Source organism: Neoarius graeffei, chromosome 10, assembly GCF_027579695.1.
Source record: "Neoarius graeffei isolate fNeoGra1 chromosome 10, fNeoGra1.pri, whole genome shotgun sequence".
NCBI classification, from domain to species: Eukaryota; Metazoa; Chordata; class Actinopteri; order Siluriformes; family Ariidae; genus Neoarius; species Neoarius graeffei.
In genome coordinates this window covers 36,791,900-36,799,155 of record NC_083578.1, presented here as the reverse complement: position 1 = coordinate 36,799,155, position 7,256 = coordinate 36,791,900, and the positions used below count along the sequence as shown (strand labels likewise).

At 37.3% G+C, this 7,256-nt stretch overlaps 1 protein-coding gene across 3 annotated transcripts in view; it reads left to right on the top strand.

Moving 5' to 3' along the window:
• The first annotated feature begins 416 nt into the window (after positions 1 to 416).
• Positions 417 to 7,256, top strand: part of ikbkb (inhibitor of nuclear factor kappa B kinase subunit beta) — a 270,093-nt gene continuing 263,253 nt past the window's right edge. The window contains exon 1 of one of the 3 annotated variants that reach the window (XM_060931748.1): positions 417 to 558. The gene's annotated coding sequence lies outside the window, so the exon portion shown is untranslated. Of the gene's footprint in view, positions 559 to 1,814; positions 1,925 to 3,146; positions 3,413 to 7,256 lie in introns of those variants that run through there. The other 2 variants (XM_060931749.1, XM_060931750.1) reach the window with 2 other exon arrangements.

Genomic DNA, 7,256 nt, shown 5'->3' with positions numbered 1-7,256 from the left:
TGAAGATAAATTAATTACATCCTGCAAATACCTTTTAACAAACAAACAAACAAACAGTATAAGGATTGAAGCACCAGGTTCAATGCGCTACAGTGTAAAAACAGTTGAGAATGAAAATATACGTCTAAATATGACATTGCTATACTTGTTAATACTGTCAAATACTTCTACACTTGGCCATATGTGTGTTCTTAGTCACAATCTTAAATATATACAATTATGTGTAAATAGCGAAGTAAAAAACAAACAAACATGGGCATGTATTCACGCTATTTGTTGCTTTTGCGCTGAGAAATTAGATGATAACATTTATTTACTTATTTAAAATAAAGCGTAAATATAGCATATTCACTAAAGCAACCACGGCTCTTTCTCCGCAGTAAACTACAGAAGGCGTTCTTCACTTACGGGAAGTGACTTTAGTTTTCTCAGTTTCAGGAAGTGGAGTGAAACACAATGTATAGAATAGGCTAAAGACGAAAGCAATAAAAAAAGAAAATCGCAAGAGTAACGTGTTAAGTACAGGTTCCTTTACTGGCGCTTGCGTATCTTGTGAAGGTAAAGATCCACTTTGTTTGCTTGGTCGTTAGTTAAATAAGTATCTTAAATATGCTGGTGATATTTTGTCGATTACATGCACTGTCTCACCGAAAAATACATTTCCTACGAACTGGAAGCTGATTACTGTATTCAAGGGTTATCTTATTTATTCTGTAATTGTACCTTCCTACTGTTAGGTCTGTTCAGAAAAATCATACCGATAGCGAATCTAGCTAGTTGAAGCAAAGGACGAAAGTGAAGACAGAAGGACTCTTTTTAACGTAGGAATATCAGAGAACATTTAATAATTTGTTTTTGATTAAGGAGGAAATAGCAGATACCAGAAAACGACTTTTTGTTCATTATTATTATACATGAAAACAGCGTTCAGCCCCAATTCTCGTTTTTTGTTTTGGGTTACCCCAGCATACAAGTTGATTATTTCTTTGGCACTGCTGGGTGGGTTTAAAATGCTGATGATATCTTATTGGTCATACTTTCCGACCGCACATTTTCCCCAAAACTGCTTAAAATAAGAGTCCCCGTGTGTTCGCCATTTTGTTGATCCGCCAAGGATTTCTTCTGCAGACAGAATGTGTATTACAGTGACGTTAATGTAACCTAAGATATGTATACAATATAAAACCTAACATATGTTTGAAATGAAAGCCATATAAATAGTTACTTCTTCTTCTTATTATTATTATTATTATTAACATTTGGAAATGTCTGTACACCATCACACATTGCACTCAAATTTTGGGTAAATTGGCTGGGAAACCTCTGTCAGATGGCATGTTCTCTCACTGTCCACTTTAAAAGGAACACCTGTACACCTGCTCATTTATACAGTTTTCCATTCAGCCAATAATGTGGTGCCAGCACAGTGCATAAAATCATGCATATGCAGGTGAGCTTCAGTTGTTCAGATCAAACATCAGAAAAAGTGATCTCTGTAACTTGGTTGCATGGTTGTTCGTGCCAAATGGGCTGCTTTGAGTATTTCAGAAGATGCTGATCTTCATACACACCAGTCCCTACAGTTTAAGCAGAATGGTGAGAAAAACAAAACAAAAGGTTTAGTGGTTAACACTGTCTCCTCACAGCAAGAAGATTCTGGGTTCGAACCTCATGGCCGATTGGGGCTTCTTTTTTTTTTAGTGGAGTTTGCATGTTCTTCCTGTGTCTGTGTGGGTTTCCTCCAGGTGCTCCGGTTTCCTCCCACAGATTTGGTAAAAATACCCAGTCACTGGGGTTGCGCAAGCCAGTACATACTTAGTGCTGGTCCCATGCCCAGATAGATCAGGAAGGGCATCCGGTGTAAAAACCAAATCAGATATGTGAATCATGATGATCTAATGGGAGCAGCCGAGAGAAGAAGAAGGTGAGAAAAAAAAAAAAATCCTGTGCACGGAGGGTGCCAGTCTGAGACACCTTGGCGAGAGAGATCAGAGGAGAATAATCAGACTGGTTTGGGCTCACAAGAGTATCATAGTATCAAATACTCTTTACAACTGAGGTGAGTAGAAAAGTATCTCAGAACGGACATCAGACCTTGAGGTGGCTGGGTTACAACAGCAGAAGACCACCTCAGGTTCCAGTCCTGTCAGCCAAGAACAAGCATCTGATACTATCATGTTGAAGACTGGGGGAAAAAAGAACAAGTTTTGTGTTCAACTGTCCTGTTTTGGTGAGCCTTTGCCCATCATAGCTTCAGATTCTTGTTTTTGGCTGACAGGAGTGGAACCTAATGTGGTCTTCTGCTGTTGTAGCCCATCCACCTCAGTGTTCATTATTTTGTGCTGAGATGCTTTTTTGCTCACCTTGCTTGTGAAGAGTGATTACTTGAGTTACTATCTCCTTCCTGGCAACCCGAACCAATCTGGACATTTCCTTCTGAATTTTCTTATCAACAAGGTGTTTCCATCCACAGAACTATTGCTCAATCAGAGCTTTTTGTTTTTCACACCATTTTGTGCAAATGTCTGTGTTATTTATTTATTTAAATTTTATGCATTGTGCTGATGTCATGTGATTTTGGCTGGTTGGACAATTGCAAAAATGAACAGCTATACAGGTGTTTGCTCTGAAAGCGAATGGCACAGTCAGGTCTGTAAATATTTGGACAGGTGATATAATTTTCAGAATTTTGCCTCTGTAAACCACCACAATTGATTTGAAATGATGTGATTGAAGTGTAGACTTTCAGCTTTAAAGGTGCCCTTCCACCAAAAACGTTTAATACTGGCTCTTTTTGAAATACCATAGTTCACTCCGAGTTGCATATGCATGCTGCATGTGAAAATGTAACTCTACTCCCATTCCCTGTATTAGCTTATGAAAGAAAATAGTCGGAAAAACGAGCAGATCAGAAAAAGCCATACGAAGTTATGTCACTTCGAAAATTAGTATTCATGGCCTCGCCCACCTTGGCTTGTGACCGCCCACGGGAAGAAAGTTTGGATTTAAGCACGAGGAGAAATAGCAGAGCCCATCTCATCAGTAGCTAACGAAGAGGACCTAACAGCAAGCTGAAAACATGTCTGGACGAGTTCGTGCCTGCGTCATTTAATGAAGAGCACCTAACAGCAAGTTGAAAACATGTCTGAACAAGTTTGTGTCTGTGTTATTTGTGGCAGTAACACATCAACGTTGCATTTCTTGCCCAAGATAGGAGAGGTGAAGAAGAAATGGTTGGAATTTATCTTTGGAACACCACCAGCGAAGTATAATGCAATGTTAGTACTGTGTTCTGATCATTTCAACCACAGTGACTTTTCAAACTTCGGTGCCTTCAGTAGTGGTTTTGCTTCGAGGTTGTTTTTAATACCTGGATCTGTAGTCAAGATGATTGACCACCAGCTCACAAGCTGTAAGTAAAACATGAACTTTTTGTTCGAAGGTTTTTGTTACAAAATAGCATGTTCATATTTTCCACGTTAGCATGCATGACATGGTCACAAGCTAGGCAGGGACGAGAGTTTCCCGCTTTTCGGCGGATTTCCGCTTTTTCTGAGTAAAAAACGACCTTTTTATATTATGCCAAATCTGTTGAGAACTTTTTTTATTAATTTCGGGGGGTTGGGGTATGTTCCTTCATGCTGTTCAAACTTTATTAACTCCAACAATGTTTAAACATTATTTGTAAGTCGCCATCTTCAGTCTCGTTTAAATCTCATTGAATATGATGTAAAATTCGTATTATCTACATTGTTATTGGTCAAAACATCAATGTCGAGACCATAATAGCCAATCAAAACAGTTTTTACAAAGACACCCACATCCACTTGTTCTGACCCACTGGAGGTAGCGTCACAGTGCTGTTAGCCAATCAGAGGTAACACGTTTACATGTCATGAATATTAATGAGTAAGAGCTGAAATCCTGTCGTTCTCCCGCCACCCACTCCTCCACCAAACTAGAACAGCCTGAAACAGGAGAACCACAGCATTTTTTTCCACCAAAACCGGCTCACAGGGCATTCATTTATACTAGAGACCACCGCACAATTAATGAAAAAACGATGCAAGGAGACCTTTAATTCAAGGGGTTAAAAAAAATACTACATTAAAGGTAGACTGCCTTTCAGATTTTTCAAGTTTAGGTCATAAAAAGAATTTTTCCTGACACCCAATTATTTTTGTTTCATGGATCGAAAGCTACTGAAGTCACATCACAGACTTCCAATTTTATTAGGTTTTATTTATTTATTTATTTATTTAAATAGAAAAATTAATGAATTTAGGGTCACGTGGTTCAGGAGTGGCTTGATATTAGGAATGCGACAGTTATAGCCCATTTCCTGAAAATATCTGTGCATGGTGGCTCTTGATGCACTGACACCAGCTTTAGTCCACTCCTTGTGATGCTCTACCAAGTTCTTGAATTGACTTTTCTTGAGAATTCTCTCAAGGCTGCAGTCATCCCTGTTGCTTGTGTACCTTTTCCAGCCAGCCTTTTCAGTAGTGACCTTCTGTGGCTTACCCTTCTTGTGGAGGGTGTCGATGATTGGTTGTCTTCTGGACAACTGTCAAGTCAGCAATCTTTCCCATGACTGTGGTTGCATATACTGAACTCGGCCTAGAGATACACTGTTTATACTGTTTTACGCAAACTCGAAATGAAATACTCTATTTTGAGATGTTTTTTTTTAATTATTTTTGCACTATTGGCCATAGGTATCAAAATTAAAATATAAAACTGCTTGAAACATTTTAGTTTGTGTCATGAGTCTAGGATATATTAAAATTTCACTTTGTTAAATAACTGATGGAAAATATTGAATTTTTTCCTCAATATTCTAATTGTTTGAGAATCACTAGTAGTTAGGGAGCATATGTAACCTACTTTGCAAAATTTGCCAAGTCTGGTTTCTCAGTATTAACCCTTTTTTTACATCCCAAACAAATTATTTTTACTTGTTGTAATGTCAGCAATCACCATTTTCACCAAAAAAAGGAAATGCTAAATATCGCATGTAAAAACGTAACAAAACAAAACATATATCCGTATCACTTAAGTCCATTATAACATCTGTATTTTTTTTAATTACCATTTTATTAACTTTATGCGAATAGAAATCATATATTTACATGATATCAAGTTAAGTTTAAAATGAGACATTTAAGAACATAAAAAGCCAGAAATATTTTGCACTATTGCTACAGAACGTGAGAATATTTATAGCTTATCTACATTCCAGAACTCAACTCACAATCTCTCATTTCAGAAATTTCTGTGATACATTTATTATGAAGCTGCTAGCAGTTTCTGGGTTTTTTTAATGTCCAAACTACATCAAGAAGTAACACTTTGCCTAAGGATTCAAACTAGGGATCGACCGATATGTTTTTTTCAGGGCCGATACCGATACCAATTATTATGGAATTGGGATGCCGATAACCGATATGTGCAACCGATAAATGTAAACATTATAATTCACATGAAATTAAACATAGCACACACTGACACAGACCTTCATATTCATGAAATGTATGTTTAATTGTAAAATTGAACATGAAATTTTGTGCAGGGAGAAGCCAGCAGCATTTGTACAATAAAGTCAAACATTAGTTAGAATAAAATGAAAAATAAAATAATAAAATAAATATTCACCAATAAAAAAAATAAATCACTCCCTACTATATTACAGCTCACCATTTTCAGTGGAAAATAAATGAAAATACACTCTGGATTCTTTTACACTAAGAACTAAGTAAGACTTACCAACTTCAAGTAGTTTTTAAATAACAAATCAAGTGTAGGGAGCTGCCTGCAGCATTTTTTAAAAAGTAAAATCAAACATAAAGTAGGCTATCACTCCCTATTATGTAACAACTTAACAAGTAACCATTTACATTCTAATGCTTTTAATGCCCAAGCCTAATATTCCCAATTTAGGAGGATTATATTGTAGTGAAGGAAGCAATACATGTAGTTTCAGCGAGACTAGTTGGTTATAGGCTAATTCAAGTGCTTCCTTCTGTAAGCTAAGTTTGCCTGGCTACACAGATGCAAATGGACAATTTTAACAAGTAGTAGATGAAGAATGTAAACATATAATGATGTTGTGCTTTTGCAACTTGTGTGTTTGTGACTTATTGCGGCAAAAGCAGCGTGTCCTTACCTTGAAACGGGATCTGCTTCTGCCCGAGTGCCCATACGGCCGCCTTGAAACAGTTCACAGCGTTTAGCTACGCGTGTTGATTGGCTGTATCCCTTGTGCCGCTTCTGCCCAAGTGCCCGTACGGCCGCCTTGAAACAGTTCACAGCGTTTAGCTACACGTGTTGATTGGCTATATCTCTTGTGCCAAACAAATCAGATGTTGTGGTGGGCAGGGACGTGTTCTTGAACTCAGAGAGGCGAGTGCAGGAAAGGACGTGGATGTGACAGTTGCGTTAGGAACGAAATGGCTGCAAAAAGGCATGTTATCGGCATATCAGTGGAAATTATGGCCGATACCGATAACCCTAAAAATGCAGAATATCGGCCCGATATATCGGCCAGGCCGATTATCGGTCGACCCCTAATTCAAACACAAAACGCGAAGATAAAAGCAGTTATTGGTAACACGTATTATGACCAGAAATAAAGCAGAATGAGCATTTTCTAAGAGCATGTATAATAAGCTACCTTCAAATGTGTCCGCATGTTTATGATGCAATGAACTTATCATTTGATATTCCATATTAATGAATAAGTAAAAAACGAATGATGCTTCTAATTTGAAATATTATATTTGGCATGTGCAGGTTTCAAATTTTGTCTTATAGAATATTTTATTCAAATAAGGAATCACTTATCCCAGCTTTTTATTGAAGAGTTGGTATGTGGACACATTGTTATTAAGCATTAGTATATCAGCACAAAGCATATTTACAGGATAGATGCAGGGATGAGGAATCTGTTGTGGTATGTGGTTGTGTATGGAGAGTGCATGGACAGATAAGCATTAGACATTTCAGTAACTCTATAACTAACAGGTTCACTAGTTATCTACAATTTGTAAGAACTAGTTATATTCTTAATTAATTATGACAGACATCTGAGACAAGCATGCAAAGATAGACACACAAAGAAGTGACTAACCTTCTGAAATATTTTTGCAACAAATCTCACAGAGTTATGGGACCCCAACAGAAAATCAGTCACCTTGTTAAACACTTTTTTTCATCAATCTTGAAACAAACAAACATACTTTTAGATAAAGAATCTA